We start from the raw sequence: 21,898 nt of genomic DNA on the forward strand, positions 1-21,898 counted from the left end.
ATTGTCAGAATCGGGATATGTTTCAACAACACGACACACCGACCATTGGTTTCGCGGAAGACTATCATCTATCAGAAGAACAATCCCAGTTAACATTGATGGTTAGATTTACGTAAAGTTTACGTCATTATGGTTAGATTTTGGTTAGCGTCCAATAATGGTAAAATTCTTTGGTTAAATTTACGTTACTTTTACGTCATAATGGTTATGGTTACTTTTACGTCAGAAAATGACGTAAATGTAACGTAAACTTTATGACGGATTACTAACCAATTTTTTTCGCTTTAAATACTTCTTGATTAAATAACATTACAAGTGTGTGCACATTCTAACAATTGATAAATAGTTGGAATTCAGACATAATAATTATATATGTATTATTGGTTATAATTCTAACGTTATTCTAACGTAAATTTTACATCAGGTTTCTAACCGTTAGTTTATGGTTAGTTTTCTGACGTAAATCTAACGTTAGTTTTCTAACGTTAATATAACGTTAGTTTTCTAACGTTAATATAACGTTACTTTTATGTCATAATTTTAACCGTTAATTTAACGTTAGTTTTCTAACGTAAATCTAACGTTAATTTTCTAACATAAATCTAATGTTAGTTTTCTAACATAAACCTGATATTAGTTGTATAAAGTAAAACAAATGTCAGTTTAATTTCATGATACTAACAATTAAATTAATGTCATTTTTTTATCCTTAGTTTTCTTACGTAAACAAATGTCAGTTTAATAACATGAGCACCATTTGTAATGAAGCGACTCGATGAAGAAGGCTAACCATATCCCACAGGAGAATACTGGTGTGGACTAGAATAAGCAGACGCCAAAGACTGTCATTCAATTTGGGCTTTTTGCATATTTTGTCGAACATAATTGATTAAAATATACAGTAAAACCAGATAAGACTGAACTTTATTCAGTTTATATACATTCATGTTATATTATTATATGCCTTGCTACCCATTTTTGTCCATTTCCAGGGGCCCAACAATAGAAATGAAATGGGGTTTAACGTCCTACTGTTCTGCTCCGAACTGGGCTAATGAAGACGGGCATGTGCCATACAGTGTCCTATGAGGGACATTTTGCCCGTACAGCGGCACTACGACCTACTCTTATATCGATATAAGAGTATTCTGTTGTGCCGCTGCCCGGGCAAAATTTCCCTCATAGCACACTGTATGGTGTAGGCCCATCTTCATTAGCCCGGTTTAGGAGCAGAACAGTAGGATGTTAAACCCCATTTCATTTCATTTTGTGTACATGGGACCTCAGATTTTCGTCCCATCCGAACGACTAGACAGCTGTCCTTGTCAGGCCCTCTGTCCTGCAACACTGCCAAGCAGAAACCACATCGGAAAATCCTGATGAACACTAGCCAGTCAGTGGCTCCGGGGTCATAAATGTAGTGCCACAAAAAAAAATTTGCAGTTCACAAACACATTCTCCTTACTATTTGAGTCTGTGACTACAGCAACTTGAAAGTAGTCCAATTAATAGCCTTTTTTATGTGGTTTTGCAATCGAAATCAAACCTGAGAGGGAAAACAAATAATGATAATACATGAAAAAGTGTGGCACCATCCAAAGGGAGAGTAAGAATGAAATGGGGTTTAACATTCACTCGACACAAACTAGGTTATTTCAGGACTAACCGTAGGGGTCTTTAGCAGTGGGAGGAAACCGGAGCACCCAGAGAAAATCCACGGGGTTGGACAGACGTCCCTACTCCTTGTCATATTCAACCCGGGAATGGAACCCATGCCAGTTGACTCAATGACATACCTTATGATACAACACGCATGCGCTAAATCGATGGACACACTAGCCGAATCGTTCGGCTGAATGGGTGGACACACTAGCTGAATGCTTCGCCCGATTCAACCTGTCGGTTGCATCACCTTTCACGTCACATGATTAAACATGGCGGCGTCTGTGTCTTTAATCTATCATGTGACTTCTCGATATGAGTGGTGATTGGCTAATGAATTCTATATTCGGCCGAATGCTTCGGCGAAGCGAACACACCAGGCGAATATAATTGATTCGGGCGAATTATTCGGCCGAATGACAGTGGACACCGAATCATTCGGCTAGTGTGTCCACCGCCTAACCATTTGTCCATCCGACCCTCCGCCAGTGCGTTACCAGGGAGTTTTGTCTGGACAGGAGTGCTAAGGCCTACTCTTATATTGAATTCCAACTGCAAGGGGATCTTTAAGTGCATGCCAATGTGTACATGGGACCTCAGAGAGAATGAAATGGCATTTATCATCAACTCGACACAAACTAGGTCATTTCTGGACTAACATATATAGTTTAATTTTATTTCAATAATTCGCGTGCCCGTAGGGGTCTTTAGCAGTGGGAGGAAACTGGAGGACCCAGAGAAACCCATGAAGTTTGACAGGCGACCTTACTCCTTGTCATGTACAACCAGGAAATCGAAACCACGCCAGTTGACTCAATCATACCTTATGATACAACGCGCACACGCTAACCATTTGGCCATCCAACCTCGCACCAGTGTGCTACAAGGGAGTTTTGTTTGGACAGCAGTGCTCAGGCCTACTCTTATATTGAATTCCAACTGCCAGGGGATCTTTTATGTACATGCCAATGTGTACATAAGACCTCAGTTTTTCGTCCCATCCAAACGACTAGACAGCTGTCCTTGTCAAGCCACCGTCCTGCACCACTGACAAGCGGAAACCACGTCGGAAAATTCTGATGAGCTTTCTCAGGCAACACTGTGAGCGAACTTGTGACCTCCAAGCAAGCCAGCCAGTGTCTTATTCACTTAGCCACTGTGGCAAAGGGGTCATAAGTATAATTCCACAAAAAAACCTGTGCAGTTCACAAACACATTCTCCTTACTATTCGAGTCTCTGTGACTACAACAACTACTCGAAAGTAGTGCGAACTGTAAATTTTATTTTGTTAAACTATCGTAAGAAAAGAAACATATTGAATATGCTTGTCAATATTCTTTCTCTGTCAGAGCAGCTAAAAGGTGAAATTGTCTTCCAAAAACTCTTTGTGAGTCCTCTTCCATCCAAAACTTAAAAAATCATTATTTCAAAAATGGTGTTGAGAGAGAGAGAGAGAAATGGGGTTTAACGAGAGAGAGAGAGAGAGAGAAATGGGGTTTAACGTCCACTTGACACAAACTAGGTCATTCGGGACTAACATAGAGTTTAATTTTATTTCAATAATTTGCTTGCACGTAGGGGTCTTTGGCAGTGGGAGGACCCGGAGAAAACCCATGAGGTTGGACAGGCGACCCTACTCCTTGTCACGTATAACCGGGGATTCGAAACCACGCCAGTTGACTAAATGACAGGTCGTCACCATTCGGCCATCCAAACCCCCCAAAAATGGTGTTGAAATGGGTGTTTTTGTGAATGCGCTTAGAAATACTCATGTGTAATGAAGTGCTATAATTGAACCATAATAATAATATAGTAGGCCTAGTGGACTCCTCCGTCTCATTTTGGTTGAATGTTTGGAAATTTGATGGCTAATTAGATTTAGGACACTCTGGCATATTTTCTAGGTTTGGCTTCATGTGGCCTGTTTTCCATGCATACAAGAATTAACCAATTAGAAGTTAAACAAAATAAAATCTGCTCCAAAATATTACAATACTTTTTTTTATTTCATTGCCCAAAACACCTTTACAGCCTGAATGTTAATTTTGGGGCAGCGTTTAACTGCATGGGTGGTAATTGAATTTATTAAATTGACTAACTTTTGCACAATAAGTAAATATAAATTATCTTAATACCCCAACTCAGACAAGTTAGTGGCCTTTCAAACCAATTTAAATTCGGTCAAAATTTGTAGAAATTTAGATATTATTTTATTGCATGTGTGTACAATTTGTTATGTGTCTAAGCTCTGTTACCACAAAAAATATATTTAATTTAGTCCTTATAGTAGATTCTATCACACGTTTGAAAGTTGTCCAACGGTCGAATAAATATGTTGTAGTTTGACCTAGATAAATATAAGACTGGGAAAATAAATATAAAAAAAATTCCGACATCTTAAAAGTAGATACCTATATTCGCAATGGAAATATTATTTTAAAAATCGGGATTATTTAATTTGATACAACTGAATAAAATGGCTCTAGTCGATCTATTTAAAAAAACATCAACCAAATATACGAGTTTGGCTACTGCCAGTGCAGTACTGCATCCGTCGTGATCCGAATAAAGCTGTACGTATGTATATTATATCATGTGCATGCTTAAAAAAAGGCCTCTGAATCATATAATAATTTCTTCAATTTTACTATTCATAAGCCTAAAATATTACGTAGTTATAGACTATATATAAAATATTGAAGTGCGTAGGCCTACAGTTGATAGTCGCATAGACTCCGTTATCTACGTATATGATATATGCCGCCATTTTGGGTCAAGGTCAAGATAAATTACAGTCAATACAAATGAATAACTACATCGATAGATTATTAAATGTAATTTCTATTAACTGATTTCAATGTTAGGTGGTCTATGTTTGTTGTCTTTTTCAGTATATTGTCCACATTGATTAAACTATCATTATTAAAATCATTTTGATTCTTCTATATTTGTACGTACTTTTTTACAACTCTGAACCCGGAAGCGAGGTATTCTGGGAAGGTTATTTTAAAGATGGCGGGCGTTTTGGAATTTATTCGTGGAGTGCATGAGAAATGTTCAATATACAGCTACTTGGATTACACAAACAGAGAAAGATAGATTATACCAGTTAAATTGAGAGGTTTTATTTGAAAGTAAGTTTTTTCTTATATCCCCGACTGCTGATATACACGTATACTGAGACTACAAATTCAGCGATATGAAAAGAACTTACAATACAATGTAATAGTAGTAAAAATACTAATAAATACTATTCACACAGATGTAAAATTATTTCTGTCCTTATTTTTCTAATTTTTCACCGTAATTCTTACTTCTGTAAGACGCCAGGTTACGAAACAGTTTGCTTTTGTGAAAAAAAAAAATTACTATCAGGTTATTACTGTACACATTTTCATTTTTACTTAATTAATAATTACTTAGACCTTTTGGACTAAAAAAAAATATGTCCTCACTACTCAACGCTGCAGGCTTTGGCACATGACATTTTTACTTTCATAGCATTGGCAACACTTTAATCTCAATCTTCTCTGATTCTAAATAGCAGAAATATAGCAAATTCTTCTGTAACACTGTAATCAACCAGAACGTAATTCCAAACTTGACGTCTCCCCCTTGGACCCCGGCGGCTATTGCTTTTCATCAAAAATCTACCTGCTGTGCATAACTAAAGTTGACTTTTGAGCGCACGACAGAGAGTCTGGAGAGGGCCAACGCCAGTCTCTGCAGGCTGGGGCCAATGTACAGTCTTTCGAATGGGACAAAAAACCAAGGTATTTTGTACACATTGAATGATAATTTAAACCTAATTTCATTTTGATTTTGGAGTATAAAAGTTGCTTTAATTGAATTTTTTTTTGTCTTTTTTTTACAGATCCTATATTTGAGCACCATTCATGGCAGTCATGTCGAGGAAGTTATAAAAAGGTTGATAAGGGCTTTGTATATGGAAGCTAGATGACATTACTACTTATCATACACAACTATTTGTCACATACCGACTTGGGATTGAAACCAAGCGACTGAACTCAATAACACTCCTCAATAACACTCGTCTATGAAACCACCCAGATGGCAAAGAAATAAAGACTTTTTAATTATGTACCGAACTCATATATGTATCTATGGTAGCACAAAATTCACCAGAATGTAGGCCAAAGCTTTACTTTACAAGCAGTAGGCTTAAAATATTTTCCGTCTGATCTTGTAAGAGTCAATTGTTTATGAATAGTTTGCCTCAAGCAGATATCCTGTCACTGTGTCACAGTATCATATAACCGCTCTTTGGCTTGAACTGAGTTGTATCAGTGAGTTGAAAATCTACTGCAGCCAGTATATTAGATTCAAAATTCTAACGAGCTTTCGTCTAACTTCTAACTTCTGTTCATGTATTTTTTTAACTTCTATTCATGTAATTTCTAACTTCTATTCATGTATTTTGTTAAATTAAGACAATGTATAATCCAACTTCTTTATTTGTTCAGTGTAGATTTTAATTCTATTCCATCTTATTTCTATTATTTAGACGAAAAACGTCTTCTTAATGTTTACACTTCTGCCTAGCAACCATCATTATGAAGTCATTTGGTGTCGCCACTGCGTGCTCATTTTTGGTGATTGCGCACCTGGTCGGGACCATTGTGTTGATATAAATGACACATTCTTGATAAAGACGAGAGTGTCCTCGTCGAAACGTTGCTTTATATAAAACTCAGTAAGAGTTATCTATAAAATTGTACCCTGTGTTAATGTAGACCAACAGTATATAAATATTAATTGGCTCAACTTGTCTTAAAAAAAATGAACAAATGCTGTTTAGCTTGTATTTGAAATAGAAAATGAAATATAATGGGGTTTAACATCCTACTATTCTACTCTGAACTTGGCTAATACGCCATACAGTGTGCTACGAAGGAAACTTTGCCCGGACAGCGGCACTACGGAACGATTAGACAGCTGTACTTGTTAGGCCCTCCATCCTGCATCACTGACAAGGAGGAACCATGCCGGAAAATCTGGATGAACTTTCTTGACCAATGCAGGGATCGAACACCCTACCGCTAGGCTAGTGAGCCAGCGTCTTACCGACCGTATTTGAAATCGTATTTGCAAACCATACATAGATATCACGTTCAATGTTGTTTGTGGGGTTGGATGGCCGAAAGGTTAGCACGTGCGCGCTGTACCATAAGGTATGTCATTGAGTCAACTGGTGTGGTTTCGATTCCCCGGTTGTACGTGACAAGGAATAGGGTCGCCTTTCCAACCTAGTGGGTTTTCTCCGGGTCCTCCGGTTTCCTCCCATTGCTAAACACCCCTACGCGCAAGCGAATTATTGAAATAAAATTGAACCATGTTAATACCGAACCTACATGTAGTTTGTGTTGAGTGGACGTTTAACCCCATCAGACTCTCTCTCTCTCGCTCTCTCTCTCGAAGTTGTTTTCAATTTTAGCACTCCACCAAACCATTCAACTGGACTAAGAGCGAGTCGTTTGTATCAACAGAATGGTCCCGATCAGGTGCTCAATCGCCAAATTGAGCGAACGGTGGCGACACCAAACGACGTCATAATGATGGTTGCTAGGTAGAAATCAAAATTCTAAATTTGTTTACCATTCATGCTTAACATGTAAAGTGACTAGACATTTTTCGCCTTAATAATAGAAATAAGATGAAACAATTAAAATTTACACTGAACAAAAAAAGAAGTTGAATTATACATTGTCTTAATTTAGAAATTACATGAATGGAAGTTAGAAATTACAAGAGTAGAAGTAAGAAATTAGACGATAGCATGTTAGAATTTTGAATCTAATATACCGCCATAGTATACGGGGAAACTTTTTAAACCCTTACAAATTCTTCAAATTTTTGTGATAGATCAATAATAGCAAAAATCTGTGTTAAAATTATATTTGTAATGTGTTTAACAAATTCTATCACACATGTAATATTGGTGTAATTAAGTATATACCTTATTTCAATATTGGGGTATTATATCGTTGCCCTGACTGTTTGTTTGTCCAAATTAGTTTGTGAAGGTGACAGTTTTTTATACGCTAACATTTTCATGTAGACGTATATTTTTGTAGCCCCTGTCCGTCCGAACGTCCATCGGTCCGTCCACAATTGTTTGTGGGACCGTAACTTCATGGATTATGGCCCCTGATTGTACTGAAAGTCATGTTTTTAGCTTGTGGACCCTATAGAGGTCAAAATTTTTATACGCCCACATTTTCATGTGGACGTATATTGTGGTAGCCCCGGTCCGTCCGGAGTCTGTACACAATTGTTTGTGGACACTCTACAGGCCACAATTCTTATCCGATTTTGACGAAACTTGAAATATAGGTTTATCTCCAAAAGATCTTGGTTGCTTTCGATATTGGCATGTATCTGACCGTAACGTCTTGGATTATGGTCCCTGATTGTACGAAAAATCAAGTTTTTAGCTTGTGGACCCTATAGAGGTCACAATTTTTATACGCCCACATTTTCATGTGGACGTATATTGTCGTAGCCCTTGTCCGTCTGGACGTCCATCCGTTTTTAGCTTGTGGTCCCTATAGAGGTCACAATTTTTATACGCCCACATTTTCATGTGGACGTATATTGTCGTAGCCCCTGTCCGTCCAGACGTCCATCCGTTTTTAGCTTGTGGTCCCTGTAGAGGTCACAATTTTTATTCGATTTATAAAAAAAAACATGTGTATATATAACCATTACACACTAAGATCTTGGTTCCTTTTCATAATCGCGCATATCCGAACGTAACTTCCTCGATTATGGCTCCTGATTGTTCGAAAAATCGCATAATCAAGGTTGAATTCGAATTTAGGGAAAATCAAAATGAAACTGCCTGACAAAATGTGTAAAAGTATGCAATATGAAGGCATTGGATACTCAAGATTTTAACTGGCCTGCAATTTAAAAATTTAATTAAAAAATGGGAAAGTGAGGCCAAGTCTCGAATATACCTGTGCCCTCATTACCACAATGCACACATCATGTCGAAACTAGAAACTGTGATAACTTGGCTCAGAATGAAGTAATTTGAATGAAATTTTCATTTTACATGTATATTATTTATTTTTGAACAATCATAGCAAGAATGGTCAGCTCTTTATCTAAATCTTACAGAAAGTATCGTTAATGTATCTTTTTCAAATTTTGTCCCCACCCCCGCAGATTGGCTGCAAAACCTGTGAACACTGCCCTATAATTTATTCACATTTGTTTCAAAGTTGGTGTGAAGCATAGATATTCAGTATTCCACAAATTTCCTTTCCAGTATTATCCCACCTAGTTCGAAAACCTTTAGCAAACGTGATAGAGGCCGTAGGGGTTTTTTTTGTTTTTTTTTTATCAAATTTGGTCAACGTCACAGTTTTCCTTTCTGATATACTGCTGAATGTGTTGGCGTATTTCCACATTTTCAAAGTTTTTCTCGAAGACCATTTCCTAAATTGTCACCAACTTAATGCTGTGGATAAACTGTTACAATTTAAATGTCTACTTTTGTATTTTATTACATTATATATGTATTTTTTGAATAAAGTATAGATACTTGTAGTATATTTTGTTGAATAATTATGTAAGTTGTACTGGTTTTTTGGCGTTTGGTTGCAATTACATTTAGAATTCTGAATGGTTATTGATAAATACATGTATAGAGAGAAATGGGGATTAACTTCCACTCGAATCACACTAGGTCATTTTGGGACTAACATGTGGTTTAGTTTTATTTCAATATGTGACAAGGAGTCGGGTCGCCTGTCCAACCTCGTGGGTTTTCTCCGGGTCCTCCGGTTTACTCCCACTGCTAAAGGCCCCTACGCGCAAGCGAATTATTGAAATAAAAAATTGAACCATGTGTTAGTCCCGAAATGACCTTATTTGTGTTGAGTGGACGTTAAACCCGATTTCTCTCTCTCTCTCTTAATTCAATGACGGAACTTATGATGCAACGAACATGCGTTAACCGTTTGACCACCGAAACCTCGAGGACGAAATAGATAGAGAGAAATGGGGCCTACGATTCAGTTTCAGTTCAATAATTGTTTGCGCCAGGAGTCTTTAGCACCTCATATGGTTAAAGAAGATTTGGTTATTGGTTGACTGAATTTTACAATTACAACCACCAATAATAGATTATATTAAAGGTTTTAATTGCTCATTTGACATTAGAATTGCATCCGAAAATGATGTTTATTTAATGTTAGATTTACGTTAAAATGGTCGGTTAGATTTCCATCATTTTGCTCATCCTTTTAACGAAAATTTAACGTCAGGAAATGACGTTAATCTAATGTAGAGTTTACGTCATTTTTACGTTATATTTACGTCATTTTCTGACGTAAATCTAACGTAAAGTTTACGTCATTTTCTGGCGTAAATCTAACATAAGTGACGTAAACTTTACGCAAAATTTACGTTAGATTTACGTCAGAAAATGACGTAAACTTTACGTTAGATTTACGTCAGAAAATGACGTAAATATAACGTAAAAATGACGTAAACTCTACATTAGATTAACGTCATTTCCTGACGTAAAATTATCGTTAAAAAGATGAGCAAAATGATGGTAAACTGACTGACCATTGTTACGTAAATGTAACGTAAATTTAACATCATATTGTTATGTGGGATATCACCGTTACAAATTTCACGTTTAGAATCATTCCATTTAGAGCGCACTTGTTGATTTTGTAAAAATTCGCGTTTCCACCGTGTCCAAAACTCATTGGCCATATACTGCACACGACGCCATCGCTTTTTAGAATAAACGTCTTCCTTTTGAAATTCTCCAGGAGGTGGTAATATAATCTTAGTCTTCATAGTCAACAAATGATTAGGTGTCAAAGGTGCTAAAGATGTGACATCATTAAGAGTATCTACAGTCAAGGGACGACTGTTCACAATTGCTGCAGCTTCATACATAAAAGTACGAAGAGATTCATCATCTAACTGTGTTCCAGACTGCATCATAAGCGTAGAGAGAACAGCTCGCACTGACCTTATTTGGCGTTCCCAAACTCCGCCCATATGACTCGCAGCAGGGATGTTCATTTTGAAAACAAAGTCGCAACCATTTTCTAACAAATATTGTCTAACATGATCATGATTGATCTTATGAATAAGCTCAGATAATTCTCTTTTTGCTCCAACAAAATTGGTGCCGTTATCCGAACGTAACTGGCGTACAGGACCGCGAATAGCAATAAATCGACGCAAACTGTTAATAAATGAGTCTGTTGACAAACTATTCGCAATTTCTATGTGAACAGCTCGACTAGTCATACATGTATATAATACACCATAACGCTTTCGTTCGCTTCTTCCTTCCTTAATAGTCCATGGTCCAAAACAATCAACAGCGCAATATGTGAAGGGAGGCGCAGGCTCTAATCGATCTTCAGGAAGTTCTGACATTTTCTGTTCTTGTACTCTTCCTCGCAATTTACGACAGATGACGCAATGATAGATGTAACTTGAAACGACTGAACTACATCCTAATATCCAAAATCCACTGGAGCGTATCTCATTAGTTGTGAGACCTTTACCTTGATGCTTTACAGTTTCATGGAAATGACGAACGATCAACGTAGTCAAATGATGTTTCTTAGGCAGTATTATTGGATTCTTTTCTGCAGGGTCCAAATTAGACAATTTAAGGCGTCCACCAACTCGAATTATACCATTATGATCAAGATATGGATCTAACTTATATAACGATGATGATTTCTTTAGTTTTCTCTTCGCAGCATTATCATCAGTCGCTTTCTGTAATTTCTTCAAAATTTGTATTTCTTCGCTGAAAACTTGTGATTGAAGAAGTTCAATGATTATTGTTTCAGCATGTTGTAATTCATCCACGGTTAAAGGTGTGTAAACAGATTTCAGACTCGCCTGATTAACTTGTATCTTCTTTCTTAATCGCAGACACAGGGCAACAGCTCTTTTAACTCGAAACCATGTTGAAATATGCTTAAAACGTGATAAGTCGAATTTTACAGTAGGTTTTGTTAACTGTGTTGCAAATACTTGAACTTTTCTTACTTCTGGGTCATCCTTGGAAATTAGGGATTCTTCTTTGAAATCGCAATTTACGGGAAGTTCAAGATTCCACAAAAAATCAGGTCCGGTAAACCATTTCGACTGATTAACCAGTTCGTCAACTTCTAATCCACGAGAAGCTGCATCCGCAGGATTATCAGAACTACATACAAAATTCCACTGAGCAGGTGACGACGCTTCTCGAATTTGTTGGACTCGATTCGCAACAAAAGTTTGAAAACGTCTGGCATCATTACTTATGTATCCTAACACAACCTTACTATCGGTCCAATAAATTTCACTAATGTCATCATAGTCGAGTTCACTCTTCAAATGCACACCGACTCTAACCGAAACAAGGGCAGCAGCAAGTTCTAAACGAGGTATAGTTATAGGCTTAAGTGGTGTTACTCGTGATTTCCCAGCAACAAGTGAGCAATATACGTTTTGTTGATCATCAACTAATCGCAAGTATGTACACTGACCATATCCGTAGGTACTTGCATCAGAAAAGTAATGTAACTCTCGAGTTGTTACTTGACCAAAGGTTTGTGGTTTAAAACATCTCTGAATTTTCACTGACGAAAGATGCACAAGATTATCTCGCCAACGTTCCCAGCGTGACCGCATATCTTCAGGAATACTAGTGTCCCAATCAATACGACTTCTACAAAGTTCTTGGAGTATCTGTTTTCCTAATAGTAAAAACGGCACAATAAAACCTAATGGATCATATATAGAACATACTGTGGAAAGTATTCCACGTCTAGTCAATGGCTTGTCATTCAAAGTTATATGAAATTGAAAACAGTCCGACTCAATACACCATTGTATACCTAACACACGTTCCATCGGAAGTTCATCGTTGAATAAATCGAGATCTCGTATCTCCTTAGCTCGGTCTTCTGGATCTATTGAATTAACAACTGTTTTAGAATTTGATACAAACTTATGTAATCGGAGTCCGCACTTAGCTAACAAGTTTCTACTTCCATCTATTAGATTCATCGCTTCTCTTTCAGTAGGAAGAGAATTTAAACCATCATCTACGTAGAAATCTCGTTTCAAAAAATCTGTTACTTCAGAACCGAATTCCTCTTCGTTATCGATAGCAGCCTGTTTCAAACCAAAGTTTGCGCAACCAGGTGATGACCCAGCACCAAATAAGTGTACTGTCATCCTAAAATCCGTAGGCTCTTCCTCATCATTGATCCACCAAAGAAATCTTAAATAATTGCGATGTTCTGTATTTACACGAAACTGATAGAACATCTGTTCTATGTCGCAAATCACAGCTATGGATTCTTTTCTAAATCTACAGAGTACACCAGTTAGCGTGTTAGTAAGATCTGGGCCTTTAAGAAGATGGTCGTCAATTGACTGTTCTTTAAATCTGGCATTGCAATCAAATACTACGCGTATTTTGTTAGGCTTCTTCGGGTGGTAAACCGCGTGGTGAGGGATATACCATACTCTACCGATATCTTGATGAAGTTCATCCGCAGGAACTTTTTCTGCATATCCTTTACTTATAATGTCTGACATAAACTGACGATAATCATGCCGATAATTTTCATCCTTCTTAAATTTATTACGCAATGGTAAAAGTCTTTGTAACGCATGAGCTCGGTTGTTAGGAAGTGTAGGTTCCCTATCTCTAAATGGCAAGGGCATCTCATAGTGATTATCAGATGTTAAATGTATACTTTCTGATATTTTATTCAAAAACTGTTTATCTTCACGTGAATATGTTTGATTACTGCAAGAGTGGAGATCACTAAAGTCAGTTTCTAAAATCTTGAGAATATTAGAAAGGCTTACGATTTCTTTCACTTGAGTTTTAAATGAAATAAACACATGTCGTGTTCGAATGTTTTGATCGGAGACTTCTCTAATCGAATGAAGTGGTTGAACATTACTCTCAGTTATATGACTACAAAACATAAACTCATCGCATTTAAGTTCATTATTCATGTCTGGATCAACATTACCAATAATTCCCCATCCAAGATCTGTCTTTTGACCAAAGGGTTCATTCAATACAGAGGGGATAACTTCACGAGGTAATAACGCAAGGGAACAATTATAACCAATAAGCAAACCAATCTCACAAGAGTTCAGTGACATTAATTCATTCGCAATTGTTTCAAGGTGCGGCCACCTACGTGCTATTTCAGGTGTAGGGATATGAGGACGATTAGCAGGTATTTCGTTTCTTGTATACGCAGTTGACAAAGGAATTCTAATGTCACAGTTATGTCCTCTGATAATTATACCAGTCATTTTACGACTATCTACTCGCATATCTTTCGCAAACATTGTTGATAATGATAACTGTATGTGGGGTCCATCGATACCTAACTGATCGCAAGTTGTATCTGAAATGAAACTAGAGTCTGACTGAGTATCTAAAAGGGTATATACAAGACATTCTAATTCTGGATTTGACATATGGGAAATCCACACAGGAAGAATCATCGAACAATGACTTGATTTATCGCTAATGTCCAATTTACAATTATGACTTGTAGTTGCAGGCCTTTCTGATGTATCAGTTCTTTCATGCACATCACCATGTAAAGCTGTTGGATGATACATGTTACATATATCGCATAATGTCCAGGATTTAAGCAACTAAAACATAATTTGTTGTTTCTTAGAAAGTCTTTTCTATCATCAATTCTTTTCTTCAGAAAAACAGAACATCTATCCAAAATGTGTGGATCTTTACAGAAGAAACAAACAGGTTGCCTTGGCGCATTTTCATAAACTTTCGACCTTGAGGGTATATAGTTTTCTGACAAGTTCGTTGCAAATGAACCAACATTTCCAGGAGGTCTCCTAAAATGTGACTTATCTGATGACCAGCTTGATTTATTATTGTACCTTAACGAATCTGGTTGATTCAACTCCTTTCCAGGTTGTTGTAAAGACGTTACAGGATCGCAAGCAATGTTTGATTCTTTATCAATAAATTTCGCAAATTCAACAAAGGGAGGGAATGTCATTCTCTCAATTCTCCAGTCATGGACAATACGTGCCCATCGTGATACTAAATAATCAGGAAGTTTCTTAAGTAATTTCTTATTTTCCCTATCATCGTTCAAAACACATAAACTTCTAGTAGTCCGCATCGCTACTTCACACTGACGCAAAAAATCAGAAAATTTCCGCAAACCTATTCCATCTCTGTAATGAATTTTAGGCCAAGCATCAAGTTTATCGCGAAACGCATTGGCAATGACAAATGAATAACCAAATCTATCATCAAGAAGTTTCTTGGCTTCATCGTACGCATCTTCTGTAGACAATAGGAAATAATTCTCAACGCACTCTCTCGCAGATCCACTTAAATAACGCTTAAGATAATACATTCGTTCTGAAACAGGAATGTCCTTTTGGTCTATCAAAGTTTGAAATGCGCTTTTCCAACTTGGGTATTTTAACGGGTCTCCAGAGAATGTACCAGGCTCAGGAGGGGGTAAACGACTGAAACTCGCATGTTCCGCAAAAACTTGTGCTACTCTGACTAACGGATCATCTTCATTAGTTGACCTTGTAGGAATGTAATAAGCTGGCTTTGTTGACATTACAGGATTCGGTTGTTGACTTGAATAAACTGTTGAACAGGTTTCTTGAGAACGCAACGCATAAGGGTTAATTTGAGGTGTTGAAGGGGTATAAAGAGGTTGAGACACAGAATGACTAAGTTCAACGCTACAGGATGACGCAAACGCAGAATTATTAACTCCTGTATCATAAACTCTCGCAAACGCAAAGTTATTTTCAACACAAGTTACAGGTGAACAATTATTCTTGTCAGTATCTTTGATTGTTGGGGGTGGGTTTTGAATTTATTTTGAACGTTCTCGGAATCCAACACTCTTCTATTTTTAATATGTGATAGCTAGAATCCCAAGGTACATTCTGTGCAAATTTGAAGGCAATCGGAGCACAGGAACGTTGCCTGGGCAGAGCAAATCAACCCGGTCGCGGAAATTTGTTCATTCTTTAAAGTTATTATAACCGCCATCTTAGATACACCGTCACCTACCAAACCACTCCGAAATATACCCAAAATCCCAAAATCGACCATAATTTCTTTTGACTTCGCGCATGCGCCACGCTGGAACCAAAGGTACCATGACTACCAAATTCCGGCGAGGAACTTTTCACGTTGGTACCTAGGTGCCCTGAAAAATTCAAGGCGATACCTGCATTTCTTTCAGGTCGTTTGTTCTTCACATGGTTCCTGCCGTTCGGCTTTTTCCGCAAATTAACGGCTTCAGTAAGGGCGAAAAAAGAGGAATTTCGCCACGACACCGGCGCCGATTGTCCGAAAACCATGAAATTTGGAAAGAATACGCCCATTACCACCCCGGACTCTGTGCCTTACTCCCATTTTGATCCGATTAAATAAAAAAGAGTTTTAGCAAAAAACCGATTTTCGGAATTTAATATTGGTTTTAATTAATTTTGAAATTGCAAATGCAAAGAGATTTTATCGCCTCTTCCTTATGTGATAGGTATTGGTACTATACACATTATCCTTAAAAGACAATTTTTTAAAATGACCGTAACGATGTATCGACACTAGAAACCGAAATCGCCTATTTTGACCTTTTTTGACTGCTGAGGCATCCTTCCAGTGGTCCAAATCTCTGGAATTTCTAGCGGTTGGCTGCGCCGCGATGATATTTATCACATATTAAATTGAGAAAATCCTCATTTATCAAGAACAATAAAAATTCGATAAAACCTTTGATCGGTGGGGATGGGTTTTGAATTTATTTTGAACGTTCTCGGAATCCAAAACTCTTCTATTTTTAATATGTGATAGCTAGAATCCTAAGGTACATTCTGTGCAAATTTGAAGGCAATGGGGTACATTTGCTCATTCTTCAAAGTGATTATCATAATGTGTTATGATCGGCATGTTAGATCAATCCGAGTCAAATCGACCGTAATTTCTTTTTACTTCGCGCATGCGCCACGCTGGAACCAAAGGTACGTTGACTACCAAATTCCGGCGAGGAACTTTTCACGTTGGTACCTAGGTGCACTGAAAACTTCAAGGCGATACCTGCATTCGTTCAGGTCGTTTGTTCTTGACACGGTTCCTGTCGTTCGTTTTTTTCCGCCATTTACGGCTTCTGTCCCAAAACTATGAAATTTGGACACAATACGCCCATTAACCACTCTGTGACTTACTCCCATTTTGATCAGATTAAAAAATGGAGTTTCAGCAAAAAATAAACAACCGATTTTCGGAATTTAAATTTGGTTTTAATTAATTTTGAAATTCCAAATGCAAAGGGATCTTATCGCCTCTTCCGTATGTGATTACTATTAGTACTATACACATTATCCGTAAAAGACATTTTTTTTAAAATGAACGCAACACCAAAAACCGAAATCGACTATTTTGACTTTATCATACATTAAATATTACATGCCATCGGTTAATTTTTTTACGCCAACATTGAAATCCGGCCGTCCGGACGGCTGAAGTTAATATCCGATTACTTTAAATTTATACAGAGTGTTTAAGGTCATGAGACGAAGAAGCCTATTGATTTTCAGCGATTTCCGATAATTACTGTCAGAATTATGGTCCTTGACCACTTCAAAAAATCTTGTGCACGCTCTAGAGGCTAAATTCAATATCGGATTGACTTTAAATTTATACACTGTGTTTAAGGTCATGAGATGAAGAAGCCAATTGATTTTCAGCGATTTCCGATAATTACTGTCAGAGTTATGGCCCTTCATCACTTGTGGGTGCTCTAGAGGCCAAAGTTAATGTCCGATTGACTTTAAATTTATACAGTGGTTAAGGTCATGAGTCGAAGTAGGCGATTGATTTTCAGCGATATCTGATATTTACTGCCAGAGTTGTGGCCCCTGATCACTTCAAAATATCTTGTGGACGCTCTAGAGGCCAAAGTTAATATCCGATTGACTTTAAATTTATGCGCAGTGTTTAAGGTCATGACACGAAGATGCCTACAGTATTGATTTTCAGCGATATCTGATATTTACTGCCATTTCCGATAATTACCGTCAGAGTTATTGCCCTTGATCACTTTAAAAAATCTTGTGGACGCTCTAGAGGCTAAATTCAATATCCGATTGACTTTAAATTTATACAGTGTTTAAGGTCATGAGATGAAGAAGCCAATTGATTTTCACCGATTTCCGATTGAATCCTTTGAAAATCACACCTAACTCTAAGACTAAAGGCAAGAAACGGGCCGGTTTACATTGAAGCACAACTAATTCCTGTCCTGCGTACTCTGTATATAATATACGGTTTTCTAAATATGCCTTGGATGGTAGCCACAAGTCGACAATTTTTGTTTTGTATTTTTGCCATTTTGTTCATAAGGTAAATGTAATTTTTCAGATACCTGATGACATTTATACTTATTGTTTCAATAGATTCTAATAACCCCCTTTGCAGTTAATATGAAAGCTTTCATATCTGCTATGCAGATCTAGTTAAGCTTTCATATTACATATGAAAGCTTATTGTTTCTGTTAAGATTATTATTGTTATTTTTTTTTTGTGTTTTGTCCACAAATCGGATTTCTCAGAATCTAACCATAGGATCGTTCTGAAACTTTTACCTATCCCCCCAAAAATGGGTGGTGGCTGTTGATTAAATATATTTTCAAAACGTTTTACGAATTCGAAATCACCGAATTTTACGAAGGAATGCATTTGACCTACAATGCTGTAACTTTGTGACTATTTGACCTATTTTACTAATTCTTTTTTCTTTGAGTATCTTGAAACATTTACTTCAAATCTGCAATTTCGGATTTTGGCATTTCGAAAATTAGTCGCTGTCATTTCGAACCGGAAGTTATTACCAATTTGACAACTTCTTTAATAGTTGTGCGATTTTCGTGAAATTTAGAATGTTAGTAGATCTTGCCAATGCGACTTCAATGATGTCCTTGGAAATTTTCTAAATTATCTCCCCTTGGTGAAATTAAGGATCAAAGTTTTCAAAAAAATCGTCGAAATATAGGTCAGAATGACCTAAAAAAAAAATTCGATACTAGACAAGTAATTACTGATTCGTACACAAAATATGGAGTTTGTCGATCGAACCGGAAGTGCCACCATCTTTAAACGTGAAAAATCAAAAAGGCTTTTTTGCTATTTTACTTACATACTCGGGCGTCATATTTTCGGAATCCTGGAAGGAATGTCTAAAAATCTATCGGATCAGAATTTTGATTTCGGTCTTGTGATGGTCACCATTTTGAATTGAAAATGAAAAATAGAAGCAATTTGAAGGGCCGGGACTTTGGAACACAAGAACTCTCCTTCTAATTAAGCTAGAATGTTCAAACTTGGTGTAGGCGTTCACTAGGTCAATGTGATGATTGAGTTCAAAGATGAGCATTTTTTGCCTAGGGTAAGCAGAGATAAGCAAGCTGATTTGTTGATTCTTTAGGGCACGATAACATTGGTTATAATGAATGGAGGGCGATGAAACTCTTGTCAATCGAGAGGCTAATAGCTGGCCTGTTGTGTGAAATCATTGTATCATTTTTTGAAAATGTCCGGGGTAGCCGAAAAAAGGAGATCGAAATCCAAAAAGTCGTATTTTTACGATTTGGGGCATTTTTAGAGGTCGTGTAAAGTAAAATAAAGCATGCATATACATATATTATTGATATTAAATATATCATATAAAAAACTAAACAATGAATCAGCTGTCATTGACAGATTTTATATTATAAGCATGGTCAGTGGAAGGTCAGCGTATTGTCTAACTTGAACTCACTGACTCCGTAACATTATTGTGGGTATGGTATAAGCTGAATTTGATGAGATGCACATATCTCGTATGACTATTTGGTACTTACAAAGTTAGACTTTGTCGTAACGTAAATCAAATTTACGCTGTATTATTCATTACCAAGGATTTAGAAAGGAACGAGAACAATTATTTACAAAATCTCGCTGGGATAAATTCCGTGAATGTGCCCATGAATGGCTAAAACTTGATGGGCGAGCGAAATGGATAGCTGAACAGGCGACTTCGGGTGATATAATCAAACAAGGAATTTATCGACGCGCCAAAAGATACTGGATTTCACCCAACATGCTACAGGCCTTTTACAGACAAATTCCGAATTGGGTCTGCCCGTAATCGTATAGATAAAGAAAAATTAAAATCCCCGGCTACAATCCAACCAGGGAATAGCGGGAGTGTAGACGATCTGGGACCTAGCTCTCCAAACAAATTACGCTCCTGAAGCAAAAAGAAAGAGTAAATCGGTGCTGCCTGTTGTTTGTATTATATGTAAAAAACGTGACAGATTTGTCACTGTTGGAGAAAATAGGAAGAAGGATGTATTAACACAGACTCAGACCCAAACAGGCTCAGGTAGGCCTAATGTTAATATTATGTTACTTACTAAATTTATAATTATTACTAATAAATATTAAATATATTCATCCTACAGTTTTTAATTATTGTGTTGTTGTTTTTGTTGTAAATGGAATCAGAAGTGCTACTGCAATCACTGTAAAATTGTTATGAAGCTAGCCATTAAAGCCCTTTACCCCATTTGTTGATTTGGCACAGTCATTGGTTAAAGTGTTGCACATTTGCTTGCACAAGGGATGAAACATAGAGAAGTTAACTTGTTTTTTATTTTCTTGGCCCACTTGTAGGTGCCTTGCTAAGACGATCTGTCTCTAGACCATTTCCGCTCACACAAAGGATCTGAACTAAACCGCATGCCAGAGTTGACCAGCCAGGTACATGTACATGTAGGCCTCAAAGTGACATTCCCTCCCCCACCCTTGAGCACAAACAACATTCAACGCTATATGGTGTATAATTTGTTTGCAAATTTGTTTGTAGGCCAACTGTTGAAAGCTGCTGAATTGAAAGAGGATGAAGATATTTTAAGGCATATCAGAGGGCAAGATTGTGTGGCCATTGAGGTCAGATATCACCAAAAATGTTATAGGCAATATACATGTACTGAATTTCTTAGACAGTTATCAGAAAGGTAAATATTTGTGATGTTTTTTTTATTTGTATTCTCCGCCTTCTTGCCACTGGTATTATTCAAATAAAACTGAACCATGGGTGAGTCCTGAAATTACTATGTTTTTGTCCAGTGGACTTTAAACCGCAATTCTCCTCTCTATCTCTCCTTGTACTGCTAATGCCTTCCTGTCTTCATTAGCTGGTTTCTGCATGAAAATAAGATGTTAACCCCTGTGTAAGTGTCTTTTTCCTCTGTTGTACGAAATTAATGAGAGTAAACCAAGCTCCAGAATTTTGTTTTAATTGTGTACATGTATATGTTTATTTATATTTTTCAGCAAAGATGACTAGCCCTCCGTCGAATATTAAACCACATACAATATATTCTGTGAAGATGTCATAAGAGAAAGAATCATAAATGGCCAGCAAAGTTGTCTTGTACAGAGAGAGAGAGAGAGAGAAATGGGGTTTAACGTCCACTCAATACAAACTAGGTCATTTTGGGACTAACATACGGTTTCAATTTTATTTCAATAATTCGCTTGCGCGTATGGGTCTTTAGCAGTGAGAGGAAACCGGAGGAAACCCACGAGGTTGAGAAGACGCCTCTATCTCCATGCCACATACGCTCACACCTGGGATCAAAGCCACAGCCACAAGCCAGAGGTGACCGACCAGCTAGAGGTCGAAGCGCGGCACTCTAGGCCATCCCAACCCCCCTTTCTTGTACAGACCTGTGCATGTGTAGTCAATGTGAAAATGAAAAAAAAACTGTTAAAGAGACCGAATTTGATGTTAATACATTTAGTGACAGTGATGATGATAATGAAGATTAACTTTGATGACATTTGATGTGCAGAGTAACTGTTTAATTTTGATTTTCAATGATTGTTTCACTTTAATAAATAATTTCACAACTGTCCATCCTGTTTTCTAACCTTTCCCTTCATTCCAGCCCAGATACACAATTATTTTTTTTAACTTATATCTACATGTATGTTTGTAATTTGACCATTAATCATATCCGAAATAGTAGTTCACAGCTACATTACAGTTGTAAAAATACTGTAGTGGCTAATTGAAAGGGAACATGTATGTGGGTTTAGAATGTTTATCTTAGTGGAAAAAAATCATGTGGTTCAATGCTTATAAA

General features: G+C 37.1%; 2 long non-coding RNA genes across 2 annotated transcripts; both read left to right on the plus strand.

The window, feature by feature from the left end:
• Nucleotides 1–3,392: 3,392 nt before the first annotated feature.
• Nucleotides 3,393–6,045, plus strand: LOC130013695 (uncharacterized). The gene is made up of 3 exons (XR_008788924.1): nt 3,393–4,236; nt 4,555–4,797; nt 5,538–6,045. It is a non-coding gene; the product is annotated as an uncharacterized LOC130013695 (long non-coding RNA).
• A 13,555-nt stretch (nt 6,046–19,600) lies between these two features.
• Nucleotides 19,601–21,646, plus strand: LOC126828430 (uncharacterized). Its single transcript, XR_007683050.2, has 3 exons — nt 19,601–20,130; nt 20,614–20,764; nt 21,084–21,646. It is a non-coding gene; the product is annotated as an uncharacterized LOC126828430 (long non-coding RNA).
• The last annotated feature ends 252 nt before the right edge of the window (nt 21,647–21,898 follow it).

The sequence above is a fragment of the Patella vulgata genome, chromosome 7 (assembly GCF_932274485.2).
Source record: "Patella vulgata chromosome 7, xgPatVulg1.2, whole genome shotgun sequence".
In the NCBI taxonomy this organism is placed as follows: Eukaryota; Metazoa; Mollusca; class Gastropoda; family Patellidae; genus Patella; species Patella vulgata.